Here is a 17,854-nt window from a genome sequence, read left to right as displayed (position 1 = left end):
CATGGTACTAGCAGAATGGCTATCATCAATAAATCCACAAACAACAACTGTTGATGAGGATGTGGAGAAAAGGAACCCTCGTGCACTGTTGGTAGGAATGTAGATTGGTGCAGCCTCTGTGGAAAGCAGCATGAAGTTTCCTTAAAAAATTAAAAATGAAACTGCCTATGACCCAGCAAGTCTGCTTCTGGGAATATATCAAAAGAAACCCGAAAAACTAATTTGAAAGATTATATGCACCCCTATTTTCATTTTAGTGTTGTCTACAGTAGCCAAGATTTAGAAGCAGTCCAAGTGCCCATTAGTAGGTGAGTGGATAAAATAGCTGTGGTACATTTACACAATGGAATACTACTCAGCCATATAGAAGAAGGAAATCTTACCTTTTGTGACAGCAGGTTGGACCTGGAGAGTATTATGCTAAGTGAAATAAGCCAGTCAAAGATATACTAATAGTTTCAATGGGGAAACCCAATCGTCATTTCTGTATACTTTTTCAAATCTCAATATTAAGAATATATTTTCCCATTATTAAATAATTTTCTTTACCATATTTGTTAATTTCTACACTTCATTCTTAAATTCTTGCCACCAAAAGGTATTTTATAAAAATAAACTTAAAAGGTATTCTCAGCCTGAAAAAAAAAAAAGAGTTAATAGAATGGCGCAGATTAAGAACTTTTCTATTTTTAACAGCGGAATTAGAACTGTGTAACATTACATTACCTGCATCTTAAGGTGAGGTCTTAGAGGTAGAAGCTGGTGCTTCTGAGGAGGGTGTCCTTGTGGGGAAGCCAGACAGAAGGTTCTGGAAGTATAGACTGTAATAGCAGATTAATCACATTGCCCTCTTGGTCCCTGGCAACAGTAACCAACTATAAACACATTCAGCAGTGTAGGCAGCTTTCCCATTGGCTCCAGAGAGGCCTTCTCTGAAATATGCACCTTTCAGTATCAGAAAGCATTACCTTAGCTAAAGCAGCCAGGAGCCAATAGCAACAGTATTAAATGCACATGCAGCTCAATATTTGACATTGCATTGGATTTATTGCCTCTACCAGACACTTCCGAGGACTTACAGAGCTGTGCCCTGCACCAGTGCTGTGTGTGAGTTGGCTAGTAAGAGCCAATTTTCAGAAATTTTACCAGCCGATTGTTAAACACTGTCAATATTACAAATTAAATTTTTTTAACTTTCTGAAATCGAAGGTAGTAAATATTCAAAATGCATCACTTCTTAACTATTTTTCTGCACTTACATAACTGTGTAATGGGGTACTACTGCTAGACATTAATTCCCAACTCCATGCCCAGTCATATCGTGTTAGTAGCTTGAAATTGGCCACGGTGGGAATATTAATATCAAGGAAATCAACTTGTACTTACAAACAAGAAATTGACTTATTGTTTTGTTGCTTTTCTATTTTAGACTTGGAGTTGACATGTTAGAGAAGATGTTAATAATGTAGATTAAAATGAAAAATGTGCTGTGTCTGTAGCTATTGCATTATGAATTACACAAACTGTTAAGGAAACATTCCTCTGGAATTCAAAATTATTTTGATTTATTAGGACCATTTACTGGCCTTTATGAAGAATTAATTTCACCATAATCATTTATGAAAAAAAATCTATCACTTAAGCTTAATTTTAATATGAAGTTGATTTGAATGACTTTCAGGATTTTTGCAGATAATATAGAATTAAACAATGTTCCAAACCCTGCAATTATGCAAAAAGCTGGGGGGAAAAAATCATTGCAATCAGTACTTCTGAAGTGGAAATAAGTTTTAGTATATTGAAAATACTTTTTGAGACTGAGTAATAGTTTAAACCACATATCAGATTTAATAAGACATTTATTGGGAAAGTGTTAGTGGATTGGGATGCAACTGCTTTCATAAAATCACGGTTGAAGTCCAACCATACGTTGGCTTTGGATAAAAAATTTTGTCAAAAAAACAGCAAAGGCCTTCTGTGAGAGTCAGTTGTCTATATGAAATCGACAATAAAAGTACTGTATATTTCATTATTATTTATCAGTTGTGTGCAACATATTCTTTATGTCAGTAAAATATATAGCACTCTTATGTGTATTATATGCCCATGTAAGGTGTTCTTTTCCCCCTTGGAGAGCCAGTTGTTAAAACATTTACCAGCACACCCCTGGCTGCAGCCTGAAGGGCAGAGCGTGTCCGTGGAACTCAGGGACTTAGAGATCTCTACCTGGGCTCAGGCGGTGTGCTTGATATGGACTGGCAAACCAAAGGTTGCATGAAATGGGATTTTTAAGCACATCGAGATAAAAATTCACAAGTTTATCTTATGGGCCTCTGAATGCTCTTTTCTGTTTCTGTTCTTCCGGGTTCTGGAAGCAGCTACCACAGGCCCTTAAGTTTCTTGTGCTTCTGTGACTGTTGAAAGTCCCTGCTTCACAGTTCAGCCCTCTTTGCAGAGTCTCTGGGCTTTAAAATCACCACTATGCCCCATTGAAACTCCTGTCCATCAGACGGGAAAGACCTATTATAGTTGTTAGAAGCAATTTGATTAAAACATAAACACTGCAAAATACTAGCATTTTGCAATGGGACATTTTTATCTGAAATTAATCTTTAATAATAGAATATATGGGAGGTTTTAAAAAATAAAACAATACATATATATTAATACTAGAGGCCCAGTGCACAAATTGGTGCATGGGTGGGGTCTGACTGCCTGCACTGATGGAGGCCGATGGGGGCCAGGCCAGTGGGGAGAGGGGGCCCAGGAGGTTGGCTGGCTGGTCCCGCCCCCGATTGGGGTTTGGGGGGCGATCAGGGGCCTGCCGGTTGGGGGGAGGGGCTGCAGAAGGTTGGGAGGGTCCAATTGGCCTCCCATTGGGACAGTTGGCCACCACAGTGTGCGTCATAGCGAACAGTCATTCCAGTCACTATAGAGATTTGTAAACTACAAGTGAAAAGAAGAAAGAAAAATCACCTCCCACTCAGAGAAAATCATTATAAATGTGTTGGTGTTTATCTTTCCAGGCTGTTTTATATGCCTAAAAATAGGATTATCTTACATATACTATTTTGTAGCTTGCTTTTTAAACTAATAAATATATAGAGTGAACATCTTTTTATTAACTATTCTAAGTCAACACCATTTAAAAAAAATATATATTTATTGATTTCAGAGATAAGAGAAGCAGAGAGAAATAGAAACATCAATGATGAGAGATCGAGCCCACAACCCAGGCATGTGTCCTGACCAGGAATTGAACTGTGACCTCCTGGTTCATAGGTCAATGCTCAACCACTGAGGCACAACCAGTCAGGCACCAACATCATCACCATTTCTGATGGCCACAGAGCATTCAATTGTATGATTATTCTGCATTTTAGTTACCTATTGCCATATTATTTGTTTCCTCATTTTTATTATTAAAAACAGTACTTAAATAATGATATATAGTTAAAATTTTGCTTATATTTTAGACTGGTATCTTAGACATATTCTTAAATAGACTTGGTGGAATAAAGTTTTGAAGTTGCTGATAATTACTGTAAGTTGCCTCACAGGAAGTATCTAACCAATTTGTACTATCATAGGATCTGAGAGCATGTAGAGCTATCCAGAGAGAGGTGTGCAGTGATGTACAATATCACTGCCAATCTCTCTTTTTTGGACCTGAATTGTAGACTGAGTTGTAAAGGAGGTTATTCTGAGTGTTGAGTTTATGGGCATTTTTTTGCTTTAATATTCCTTATGTGTAAATTGTATTATTTTTTAGTGAACATTAAAAGGAAAGAAGACTCCTGTTAGTTAAAAAAACAAATAAGCTTTGTTACTTAATACAACTCTACCTTTAACAAAATTAAAGGCAAATGACAAACCAGAAAAAGTATTTGCAACATCTTTCATAATGGGTTTATATCCTGCACATATACAATATAATTAGTAACATGGAGAAGTGTTTTTGACGGAGATTCATCCTGTCCTTTGCCTCCTCTGCACTTTGCTCTGCCACTCCCTCTGCCACTTTACACACTCACCCACACCTTGCTCATACATAGGCACCCTTACAACTTACAATCCTATGTCCACACACATTCATTGACCACACCTATCCACCCAGTAATTTGAAGCCACACCTTTGAAAGGCTCTGTTCAATGTCCTCACTTATACCAGGGCTGTACACACACATCTTTTTGAGTAAAACCTTCAATAATTGCCTTTGTATACTGTTCTCTCTATTTGAAATTCAGAGGAGATACAAAATTGAAGTAGGTGGGTCCTGTTGCCTACATGATACATTCCCCAACAACCATTCCATGCAGGTGATTATTGGTTTTCTAGAACGTAGTAATCCCACCCCTCTTGCTAGTGGTTTAAGAATGAGTGTGACAATCAACAGAGTGAACAGGCAACCCATGGAATCGGAGAGAGTATTTGCAAACCCTATATTGGATAACGTTCAGAATATATAAAGAACTCCTGCAGCTTAACAATAAAAAGCCCAAATGACCCAATTAAAAATTGTGCTAAGGACTTGAATAGATATTTCTCCAAATAAAATGGACCAATGGCTAATAAGCACATGAAAAGATGTTCAACATCATTAATTATCAAGGAAATGAAAAGGAAAACCACAATGAGTTAATACCTCACACTCACTATGGCTATTACAGATTTTTAAAAATTTATTTTTATTTTTGAATGCATTACAGATGTCCCCCAATTCTTTTTCCCATTGACCTCTTCCTCCCCACACCCGCTTATCCAAGGCCTTCACCACACTGTTGTCTGTGTCCATGGGCTGTGCCTATACGCATTTAAGTTCCCCAGTTAATCACTTCCCCGCAACCTTTCTTCTGAGATTCATGTCTATTCTATGGTTCTATGTCTTTGGATCCATTTTGTTCATCTCTTTATTTAGTTCATTAGATTCCACATTTGAGTGAGATCATGTGATACTTAAAAAAAAAACACCTGAAAATAACAAATGCTGGCCATGATGTGGAGAAACTGTATACTGTTGGTGGGATTGTGAAATGGCACAGCTACTATGGAAAACAGTATGAAGGTGACTCAAAAAATTAAAAATACAACTACTATATATATCAGCAATGCCACTTTTGGGTATATCCAACAAAACATGTCTGTAAACAGAATCTGAGAGATATTTGCACCCCCATATTTATTGAAGCATTATTCACAATAGCCAACATGTAGAAGCAACCCAACTGTCCATCTATGGATGGATGAGTAAAAAATGTGACCTACACAACACGGATGAACCTGGAGAACATTATGCTAAGTGAGATAAACCAGGCACACACACAAAATACTCTGTGATTCCACTTAATAAGGTGTACCTGTAGTAATCAAGCTCATAGAAACAAAGTAGAATGGTGACTGCCAGGATCTTGGGGGAGATGACTTGTTCAGTGGGTATAGAGTTTCAGTCACGCGAGATGAAAGTTCTAGAAATCTGCTGTACAACACTGTGCAAATAGTTAACAATATGCTACCAGTATACCTAAAATGGTTAGGAGGGTAGGTTTATTTCTTAATCAATCAAGAAAAAAAAGCATATGATGTAATTCTGAACGGTAAAATCGAAAGGGAAGTCCATTGAAAGGGAAGTCCATTGAAAGGGAAGTCTATTGAAAGGGAAGTCGTGTGGAAGCATATAGGAGATGTTTTCTTGCTCTTAAGAAATTGATTAAAGAAAGACTGGTTGTCTGGGATTGTTGCCCGTTTCATTACTGGCCCAAGGATAGATGCACCAACAGACTTTCAGAGAACATAGCCAGACCACCAGCTTAACTGTACCTGAAGCTGTAATACTTTTGAGAAATAGATTTCCTTATTTTGTAATTTGGCTGAGCTAGTGTTTAATGCTACTTCCAGCACAGAAATATCTTCCCTAAAACAGAGAAGATTTTTTTAAATTTTTTAATTTCTTTATTGATTAAGTTATTACATATGTGCAGAGAAGATTTTTTTAAAGTAAAATTTTATTCTTTAACTATCCCAACAAGTTATCTAAGCTATATTATTTATTTAAAAAATTAACCTACATTAGGAATTAATCTTTCCAGTTAGGATTGCTTATTAAAAAATAGAAGATTTTCTATTTAAAAAGTCAGGCTTATTGCCCTGGCTGGTTTGGCTCAGTGGTTGGAGCGTTGGCCTGCAGACTGAAGGGTCCCGGGTTCGATTCCGTACAAGGGCACATGCCCGGGTTGTGGGCTCAATCCCCAGTAGGGGGCGTGCAGGAGGCAGCCAATCAATGATTCTCTCTCATCATTGATGTTTATATCTCTCTCTCCTCCCTTCCTCTCTGTAATATATATATTCACACACACACACACACACACACACACACACACACACACACACACACACTAGTGGCCAGATTATTATGACCACCCCATCAGTACAATGAAGTGAATTAGTTATGCAAAAAAATAAATAAATAAATAAATAAATAATAATAATAAAACCTTGAGAGTATTTGCTTAGGAAGTTTTCAATATTCAGTATTTTTGGAAGTGTCAATGAAGTACTGATGGGGTGGTCATAATAATCTGGCCACTCTGTGTGTGTGTGTGTGTGTGTGTATATATATATATATATATATATATATATATATATATATAGTCAGGCTTGTTGAAGTGTAAATACAGCAAAACTCCACATTTTATAGATATCATTTTGATTTTGACAAACACATACTTCCTTATGGATTTTTCTTTATGCCCACTTAACAAGTAAAATAAAAATTGCAAGGACATTGTCCTAATTTCACATTTGATTGGAGAAGAAAATTTTTTTCCAAATGATGTAAACTATCTTTTTACATTTGTAGGTCCAAATTAACTTGGAAAGGAGCTGTGAAGCAATCTGCCAGGCAGAGAGAGATAAGAGTCCAATTTAGATCAGTAGCGTCAGTGCCCAAATTGCTTTGCACACAGTCACATTTAAAAAATATATATTTTTATTGATTTCAGAGAGGGAGGGAGAGGGAGAGAGAGATAGAAACATCAATGATGAGAGACAATGATCGAATCATTGATCAACTGCCTCCTGCACACCCCCTACCGGGGATCGAGCCCACAACCCCGGGCAGTTGTCCTGACTTGGAATCGAAGGGTGACCTCCTGGTTCATAGGTCAACGCTCAACCACTGAGCCACGCCAGCTGGGCCACAGTCACATTTTTTTGCCAATCATTTTTATTTGTAATAAACGAGGACATTCCTGGGTTTTGAGATGGAAGTCCTCAGTTCTGAGACACTCCTCAGTCCTGGCCAAACCAGGATGGTTAGTCACCTCGCAAGTTTTCTCTATCTCAGAAGTGTATAGATTTGGGGCTGGATAATTCTTTGTTGTAGGGAACAGTCCTGTGTATTGTAAGGTGTTTGGAGCACCCATGGCCTCTTCCCACTAGATGCTAATAAAACCCTCCACCCCAGTGGTCACAATCGAACGGGTGTCCAGACATTGCCCAGTGTCCCTGGGGAGAACCACTGCTCCAGACATAAGTGAGGTACAAGTGCCCTGCAGCTCACACATTTGAAACCCATGATCTTCCTCTGTGTTGCTGTCGTAAAGCAAAAAGAAGTTGATTCTGCTGTGTTTACACAGGACTGAGGGCTCTTAGGAACTGCTTCTGTTATATGGTCTACTAATTTTCTCTCATATCAATTTAATTTTGAAACATGAAAGTGATTAAATTCTGTTGAGCTGGTAACTGGCATACACATCAGAAATAGCAACAGAAAGTTATTAAAAGCCAGACAATTATTTAAGAAAGGGAAAATTTAGAAAAATCTATGGATGAATTATGTTTTTTATCATCTCACACAAAAGCACAGTTTACTAAGATAGGTGGATAAAGTTTCAGTTTTTCTTTTTGACAAGTTGAGAATTTTAATGAAAAAGGTAGAAAAGTATAGAACACAGCTTTAAAAAAATACTTAATGAATAGGAAAAATAGTTCTGAGAAGAGTGAGGATCATTGACTTATTTGAAGAAATAAATGAGGTCTTTGAACTTGGGAAATTTAAAATGCCAGTAAACTGCCCTAGAAAATGCTAGTCTTTTTTAAGGAGAGATGTAGTGTGGTGTAGCACAAGCAGTAGAAAAGTAATTTCACTGATTAATACTTCTATTGTCATTATCCTGTGTTTATTTATTTTTTCTAGTTTAATTAAGACTTTTTTTTATTTTTAGTTCCAATATACCTACTATCTTATCTTTGGCATTTTTACTAGTATGTCTAACATTTCACTGAAGTTTGAGTCAGTGCTATACTCCTGAATCCACAAGGTGGCACTATAACATTGGTATTTATTTTGGAGCCTGCCTTGCATTTTCACTCTACCATTTTGCAGTAAGCTGCAAATCGGACTTCTCAGAGGGAATGTCCCTGAGAGTTGCTGGTTGCTGTGAGGGAGATTGCTGAGGCTGGTGTTGGGAGTTCTGAAAAAAGCCGAGGGCTAGACCAACGGAACCTCTGATGGGCAATGTTGACCAGAACTGAAAAACTGGAAGGAATGCTCTCTCCTCTTCCCTTTCACCTCCTTTTTGTTTCTTTAGTAACAGCACAATAGGAAGTCAGTGGACGAGAAAATCTGGGAAGTATAATCTGTACAGCCTCAGCACAGAGCAGAATAGAAAAGAGTGGGCTTTGAGCTGAGAGATAGTAAATAAATAAGCAGCATGAATAAATCAAGCAACATGACCATAAAGTAAGGGGATGGTGGCTGGAGTTTAAACATTTTTGGTCCTGTATTATTCAGAAGGAGAGTAAAGATGCTGTCTTTACACTGTAGAAAGGTTAAATATGCGTGTTGCAATCTTTAGGGTACTTACCATAAAGACACAGATACACTATAATTTTCAAAGCAGGAAAAGGAATAAAATAAATGAGGAGCAATAGGCTATCAATCCAGGAAAAGGCAAGAAAGGGGAAAAAGCTTATGATAAAGCAAAAATAAGTACAAAGAACAAAGTATATCATTTGAAATACATCCAAGTATATCCAATTTAAATGGACTGAAGCCCTAGTTAAAATAGATTAGATTTTTAAAGTATATATATTATGCTCTTATATATACCTCAAATACAGAGATCCAGAAAGGTTAACATTTTAAACAATGGGGGAGGAAGTAAAAGGCAAATACTAACTAACAAAAGAAGGCCAATATAGCTATTTATGATCAGATAAAATAGACTTTATGCAAGAAACATTACTGCAAGTAAGGATGGTTTTGGTAAAGGGATTAATTTACCAAGAATATGTAATTGCAGGTGTGTATGCCCCATCACCATAATTTCAAGTTATATAAAATAAGAACCGATAGAACTACAAAAGAAAAGAGATAGATCCAAATCATAGTTGAAAAATTTAACACACTTCTCTCAGTCTTTGATGGGTCAAAAATGATGGACAAAAATATGATTAAGGAAACAAGATTTAAAAGAACAAAATTAACAGGCTTAATTTAATGGAGCTATATGGAACATTGCTGTCGACTACAGGAGAATGTGCATTTTCTTTATTCACACATTGAACTTTAATAAAAGTGGAAAATGTGTCAGTCTATAAAGCAAGTTTCTACACATTTCAAAGAGCTAGTATTTTGGAGACCATATTTGTTGGCCAATGTAATTGAATTAGAAGTCAGTTTGTTTTTTTTTTAAAGGCAACTAATGTATATTTAGAAGTTAAAAGAATTTAAAACCAACTTCTGGCCAAAGGAGAGATTATAGGATAAATGAGAAAATACTTAACTCTGGAAAATAAAAAAATTACATCTGAAAACTTGTAGGATGTAGCTAAGGCATTAAAAAATCAAATCAATAATCAAAACCGATTTCACACATGAACTGAGTTTCATTGGCAAATTCTGCAGACATCTCAGGGTCAAAATTCCCATCTACAACCACTTACAGGATATGAAAACGAACCTTTCCCCGCCTTATTTGATGAAGCTGGTATAACTTTGAAAACAAAACTGGATAAAGATAATATGCAAAAGGAACATTGGGCTAATTTCATGCATGGCATCAATACAATAATCCTAAATAAAATATTAGCAAATCAAGTTCAGCGAAGTATAGCAGAATAATATAATTTGACCAAGCTGTAGTATTCCAGGAATGCAATGTTATTAATGTAACTCTCTCAGTAGTAGATTAAAGGAGAAAATGGTATGATCGATCTAATTTAATTAACTTATACAAACTCTACAACTACATATAAAAGGTAACTTCCTTACTTATGAAGGACATCTAAAAAAAGTGAAATGCAAAAAAATAAGCTAAAATATGTATTTATTTTATATACTTTAGAAGTTGTTTCATTCTAAAACTAAGGACCATGAAACAATTCCTGCTACTGCCACTTTATTTAACATTGCATTAAATGTATTAGCCAGTGCAGTAAGACCAGAAAGAGAAATGTATGCATAAGGATTAGATAGATTCACAGATTATATGATTATTTATGCAGAAATTCAAAAGAATCTAAAGTTAATAATAGTGGGTGGGAGGTAATCAACCAAAGACTTTGTATAAATGCATAACTCATGGACCCGGACAATTAAATGGTGAAAGCTTGGGGTGCGGCGGGGTGTGGGGGGGAGGGGGGCAGGCGTGTGCTGGAGGGAGTTTAATGGGGGGAAAAAGGAGACAATATGTAATACTTTCAACAATAGATTTAAAAATAAAAATAAAGTTAATAATAGAACCTAGCATAGTTCCCAGATATAAGATCAACATAATACATTGGGTACATGTACAGATCTATATACATGTATAATCTGATATTTATATATTGGCTTCAAAATTAAAAAGTAAAAATTATTCCATGCACAATAGATGAGATGCAGCAATAACAACAACAATGTATTCATGGCATCTATTTGTGTGCTCCTTTTAATTTAGTCCTTATGTCTCATTTTTGCTCTTCTCCCCCGCCCCATTCATTCTTAGCATCTGAAAATTCTCATTTTCCATCTATACTTTCACAATTTTTGCTGCACAACTCCAGGTATAAAAAATGCTACAATTCTTTAATTCTCTAAGTCAGAATAACTGTGGAGATATCACTCAACCAGCCAATAGCAGGTTCAGTTTAAATAACTCTTTGTGGCTTATTATCCTCACCCTTTTATCAAAGCAGAATCCAGGAATTGTTTGGGGCTAGAAGGTGGGAGAGGGGTTGGCTCTGTGGCCGTAGTGGTTGACATCTTTATTCTGACTCCTATGGCTGCATCGTACTGCTGTTTAGTGTTAGCTCCACTTGCTGCTTCAGGTGGCCTGAGAGATGTTTGTTAGAGCACTTCACTGCATTGACTGTCCTTCACTACAGTTACATTGGACAACCTTATGTCCAAGTAAAACTCAGTAAGGCATCTTTCAACAGCTGGGATGCTTCATTCCACAACCTTCCTTCCTCTGTCTGCATCAGTCTCCGCGTAGAGGAGGGGTTAAATCCATACCTTTCTCAAAGATTCAGCCATTTTCAACTTTTGTTGCCCAAGCCTCTTTACTTCGCTATCTCCTTACCACTAACCCAATCACTTGCTTCCAAAAGGACCGGAAAACTCTTAGCCTGGGAATCAGGTCATCTGTGTTCTAATTCTGTCTTGTTGCAACGTGGTTGTGTGAGTTTGTGGAAATTTATTTACCCCTTTGGGCTGTAGTTTCCTTATCTGTGAAATAAGTTTATTAGATTAGATAATCTCTAGGCTTTATCTTGTCTCTGAAATATTATAGTTAAAGGTTATGGATAACATGTTTCCATATTGGTTTTAAAAAACTAAAATAAAGACACGGAAGTTATATTTAGGAAATGAGTGGACAGCACATTATTAGCAAATGCAATTAATATTTAAAACAATTTTCCATATTTTCCATGCTGGAAGGAGAGGTTACTTCCTGCAAGATAAACTTTAACAAAGGACCCAGTGGGTTGTTTTTGCTTCATGCTTAACTTTAAAAATGTGTGGCAATCAGTGTTGGGTGGGTGGTATCGGTGGTGTAAGGGGGCAGGGATGGGGTTAGTGGGGTAGATGGTGGAGAGACTGGACTTAACATTTTATGTGAAACAACTCAGGCATATTATGGGATGCAATCCTGATATTATGTGACTCTAAAAAAATAATAAAAGCTTAACTACATTAATAGAGATGCATGATCCAGACAGAATACCGGAAGCGACAATCACATTGTACTCTAACCTGGCTACACCTCAGAGTGTAGTTCTTTTATTTATTATTTTTTAAATACATTATTTTTCTCTACCTATTGATTTGAGATAGAGATAGAGAAATAGATAGATAGATAGATAGATAGATAGATAGATAGATAGATAGATAGATCCCTTACTCCACTTACATATGCACCCATTGGTTGCTTCTTGCACATGCCCTGACCTGGCTGGGATTGAACCCAAAACCCTAGCACATTAGGATGACGCTCCAACCAATTGAGCTACCTGGAGTTCTGTTTTTGGTTCATGGCACTATGTTTTAAAAGGAACCTTGAAATGTTTGTAGGAGATCCAAGGAGGAGGGAGCAGGGTGATGAAAGATTTGGAAATCTATATTAATAAAAGGGTAATATGCTAATTAGACCGGATAGACCAGATGTCCTTCCTGACAAAGCTGGGATCTGGGCGGTGCTGCCTGGGGTCCCGGGTGCCTGTGGCCGGCCAGAAGGAAGGAAACCCGGGCCCCAGTTGTCTGCAGCCAGCTGGAGGATGGAAACCTGGGTCCCGGGTGTGGGGATGAGGCAGAGAAGGTTAGGGGCAATCAGGCAGGCAGGCGATTGGTTAGGGGTGATCAGGTAGGCAGGCAGAGTGGTTTAGGGGTGATCAGGTAGGCAGGTAGAGTGGTTTAGGGGCGATCAGGCAGGCAGGCAGAGGCTGTTAGGGGCAATCAGGCAGGTAGGCAAGTGGTTAGGGGTGATCAGGCAGGCAGGCAGGCGAGTGGTTAGGAGCCAGTGGTCCCAGATTGAGAGAGGGTACAGGCTGGGCTGAGGGGCCCCCTGCCCTCCCCCCCCTTGCATAAATTTCATGCACTGGGCCTCTAGTCTATAATAATAAAAGCATAATATGCTAATTAGACCAGACAACCAAACAACCTTCCGGATGACCTTCCGGGTAAAGCTGGGGCTGCAAGGGTCAAGGCAGCCACCTCGGCTGCAAGGCTGAGCCCCTTGAACGAATTTCGTGCATCAGGCCTCTAGTTGTTATAGAAAAGGAAACAATGAATGAGCTGGAGAGGGTTACCCTGAACAAGACAAGACTTAACAGGGATATGCAACCAATTGCTTTTCTAAAATTATTTTAAAAATTAGGTACAGTATTTATATAATTTTAAAAATCAAAAGGATATAATAGAGCCACAGTGCTTCCACTCCAGTATCTACTCTTCTGTTCCCCTCCTCCTGTTCAGGTATGATTTTTTTCTAGGTTTCTTTTGAACTCTTCTAGTGTTTCTTTAGGCAATTATAAGCAAATACCCACATACAAAAGGAATCAAACTATATGTGTTATTTTGCACCTTGAATTTTTTTTTTTTTTACTTTATGATATATTTTGGAGATCTTTCCATATATGCATAGAGAAGGTACCTCATTTATTTGAAATAGCAGCACAGAATTCCATCCTGTGAAAGCATCATAGGTTACTTAAGCAGTCCCAAAGATGAATGCTTGAGTTCTTGCCCATATCCTTTTTTTATGATGTTGTCTCACAAAACGCAAGAAAAATGAATAGCAATGCATTTCGTTTTGAATGCCTGCAGGCATATCTATAGGATAAATCCCCAGGAGCAGGGGCCCTGGGTCAAAACTTAACTATTCATTTTTAATTTTGGAAGATGTTGCTTAATTGTTCTCCATGGGGGTGGTTCCAGTTGGCACATCCAGGAACAAGGTATGAGAACACATGTTCCCATGGCCTCACCCACTTTGTGTGCTCAGACTCTTGGTTTTTTGCCCATCTGTTAGGTAAGAAATAGCATCTCAGTGCAGTTTCAGTTTTCATGCCCCTCTTCGTGAATGAAGTAAAATATCTTCCCATTCCCCCGTAAACTCTCTGTTGATACTCTCTGCATAATTTTATTTTTTAAAAAAATATATTTTTTTATTGATTTTAGAGAGGAAGGGAGAGGGAGAGAGGGATAGAAACATCAATAATGAGAGAGAATCATTGATCTGCTGGCCTCCTGCACGCCCTCCACTGGGGATGAACCCCGCAACCCAGGCATGTGCTCTGACAGGGAATTGAACCTTGATCTCCTGGTTCATAGGTCGATGCTCAACCACTGAGCCACAGCGGCCGGGCTCTCTGCACAATTTTCGATTGCATTGTGCAGCAGTTGTCAGTGCCACACCCGCATCCTCTACAGGCGGAAAGCTGCTTGTGTGAACACCTGGGACACTCTGCCTGTAGGCCCTTTTCCTGGCTATAGTGACATATGCCACAGGCATATAGGCAAAGTCAGAAGACCCTGAATGGTAATGCCCTGGAAGCTTCTCTCATCCAATAACAAAGGACTGTTAAAACATCCATATCTCTTCCTCTTGGTGGGGGTAGCTCTGAGGTGTATCTGATCCCGCTTTCAGAGGTTCCCAGTGGAGCAACGCCCACAGTGGTCATTGGCTTGAAAACGCACATTTTATTCCTTCCCTGCTCTGTTTACTTTCCTATTCCATCCCCCATACTTAATAGTTTCATTTCCATCCGAAACTTTGCATTGGAATCCTTGCCTCAGGGTGGGCTTCTGGAGGAACCCAAGCCAAGCCAGGTGGGCAGGCCTGCCTTTGAGTGCTGCTCGCAGTGTGGTGTGCAGATGGTGCTCGTGTGACCTGCTTGTCACCAGTCTGATAAATTCAGAAATTGAGCAGGAAAGTTTAGAAACTCTTACAGCAATTTTATGTTGCCATAACATTTAAGTGTGTGGTTTTGTGTTTTACACACACACACACACACACACACATACACACACACAGTGGTCTGTGATGAATTGGAAGAAAAACAAAACCAGCCCAATTGGTTTTCACAGATTTCACTACCCTGCCGTAATGAAATTTGAACACTGATGACTAACCAATTTAGGTTGTCCAGACCCCCACTGTGAGGACCTGGTCCCCCAGACCGACCCTCTGCCCTTCCAAAACGCAAAGAACGCTGAGCATCCAGCAAGCAGCACAGCTTTATTCACTGGTCAGAGAATGGAGAATCGGGAGTTAAACTCACAAATCCATTTCTCAACCTAGAGAAGTCTCCAGAGATTATACTGGGGCAGCATAATGAGGGAGGCATGTGCATTCGTTTTCAGGGAATGGGAGGGTGTCTTCCCAGAATTGGGGCCCCACCCCTTTTCTTCCTTATAGAGTCCCAGTGGGATCTGTGGTGGTGGCACCAGTGGGTGTGCCAGTTAGCAGGCTAACGTGTGATAATGGGAATATAATGCAGTCCAGGCCGGCTCTGGTCGGTGTCTGTCATTCTAGTCTTCTTCCTGTGCTTGTGTTTTGCCTGTCCCTGGAATGGAAAGATAAGTACACAAGGTTTCACCAGCAGGGGCCTACAGCCATGGTGACTCACTCTGTCATTCTTCTTTTCCTTAAAAAAAAACAGCTTTTAAAGTAGCCTTTCCTCTTTCCCCATGTTCCATTTTATCTGCTTTCTCTAGTTGCTTCTTTGCTTCTCTTCATTTGATAGAAAAGATTAGTAAACATGAACCTACAGTTGACCCTTGAACGTCGTGGTGGTGAGGGGTGCCATCCCCCATGCGTTTGAACATCATGTTTAACTTTTGACTCCCCGCAGAACTTTACTCACAGCATACTGTTGAGCAGAAGCCTCACCAATAACATCTGCAGTTGAATAACACAAATTTTGTGTGTTGTATGTGTCATATCAGTGGACCAACACAGTTCAAACCTGTGTTGTTGAAGGGTCAAGTGTAATTTACAGGGTGTATCCTTAAAAAAAACAAAACAGTGGACTCTCTGCAATCATTGGGGAAGGTTTAATTCTAGTTGATCCTGTTATGATAGTGTTTGATGTCCTGTGAATTCCATTCCAAAGCCCTTCATATTTACAAAACCGAGAAACTGGCAACCGTAGGTAATGGGACTAAATCTTTTTTTTTTTTTTTTAACAATACATTTTCTCAACTAGTATTACAATGCTACATGAAAGGTGTTATGAGATTTCCTGGGTGAGTCACTGAGTCTCAAGAACAAATATGTTTACTCAGTACACAAAGCACCCGGGAGAAACCAGAGAAAGCAAACATTGCTTTCAGCTCCTGGAGATCTGCACTCTCCTTGCCTGTCACTTTGAGTCCCCACTTAGGGGTTCCCCCCTGAACCAGCAAAGCTCTGGCTGATGCGTAGGAAAGCTGTGGCAGACTGGAATGGGAAGATTAACATGGCAGTTACAGCAGACTTGACCTCCATGCTGAAACTATGATCTCATGGTGCTGCAACATCATAGGGTGTATTAAAATTAATAACAGGCAAATGTGGGGTGTTAAGCCAGCACAACCAGGAATATTTAAAGTGCTAATGAGCTTCCTTTAAAAAATTTTTTTCCAAAAGTTTCTAGTGGTTCCACCCATCCAGCTAACATATGGATTCAGAGGGGTGCTTGGGAGGTCAGCATGCGTGTCCCCCATTATATTGTGGGATTGAAAGGGAATGCCCGAGGTCAGAGAGCCTTGATTCAAATCCAAGCTCTGCCTCTTACAAGCAAAGGCATGCAGTGTTTTCCAAGGCTCAGCTTCTTTTGAGAGATGGGGATAAGAGTCATCCTGACCAGAAAAAAATTCTGAAATGTCCTAAATTAAAGGCTGGAGGGAGGAAGAGACAAGAGAGGTTAATCCATTAACAACTACAAGGCAAAACCAACAGAAGACTACTTACACTTGAGTGTGTGTTGATACTTTTCATTAATTTGCAGGCGATTTCCCAGATTATCAAAAGAAAATAGCCATGTAGCCCGACCAACAGGTGCCTCTGCATCTTGCCTATGCATGAACTTTCTGGACTGCTGCCCACAACCAATTTAAAGGGGAAACACTTCTTCCTTATGGACTATGAACCAATCCCAGAGCTAGCCCCACTTTACCTTCTCCCACTGGCTTTGTCTGTAGCCGAGGGAAATTCTCTCAAAACAACTCACGTCTTTCTTCTCCAAACTCGAAGTAGAAAAGGTCCATCAACTCCAGGACTGAGGGCGTGTTTGTCTTTCCCACCTAGCCCTGCTGCTGGTAGCTTAAACTACACATCCCAGGACCTGGTCCTGTTTCTGGCTAGCACATGGCTCAAGAAATCCTTTCTCTTAAAGCTTTCAGCCTTAAAAGTTTTTATGTAACACTTTAGAGAATTATTAATGAGGATTAAATAAGATAATGTAGATCAAGTTTTTAGCTCAGATTTTGCTCACAGTATTATACAATAAACATCACTGAAAATTTTCCAAGATTCCATTATAACAGGAAGCATGTAGAACTGGATGCCTTTGTCCTGGTTGGGCTAGGGTGGGGTGCACTGTCCTGCTCATCCAAGCTCCCCTTTTGTCTAAACGCCCCCATTCCTCTCCCCTTCACCCTTGAACCTTCTCCTCCCTCATTTAGGTCTTTTTCTTCCTCTTATCTGACTGTTCAGGTCTTTGCCTTGAGCTTCAGGAAAGGTAATGCATAAGAGAGCAACTTATTATCTTTTTAAATACCACTGAACAAATCTTTAGAGGAGCAGAGGGTTCTTCTGTATTGTAACCCTAACTCATTGTACAAAATCAGAGCAGATCACATTAGAATATGTTTGGTGTGTGAGTATT

Source organism: Myotis myotis, unplaced genomic scaffold (assembly GCF_014108235.1).
Source record: "Myotis myotis isolate mMyoMyo1 unplaced genomic scaffold, mMyoMyo1.p scaffold_m19_p_11, whole genome shotgun sequence".
In the NCBI taxonomy this organism is placed as follows: domain Eukaryota; kingdom Metazoa; phylum Chordata; class Mammalia; order Chiroptera; family Vespertilionidae; genus Myotis; species Myotis myotis.
The sequence above is the reverse complement of the archived record's forward strand: the minus strand, read 5'-3'. Positions refer to the sequence as shown.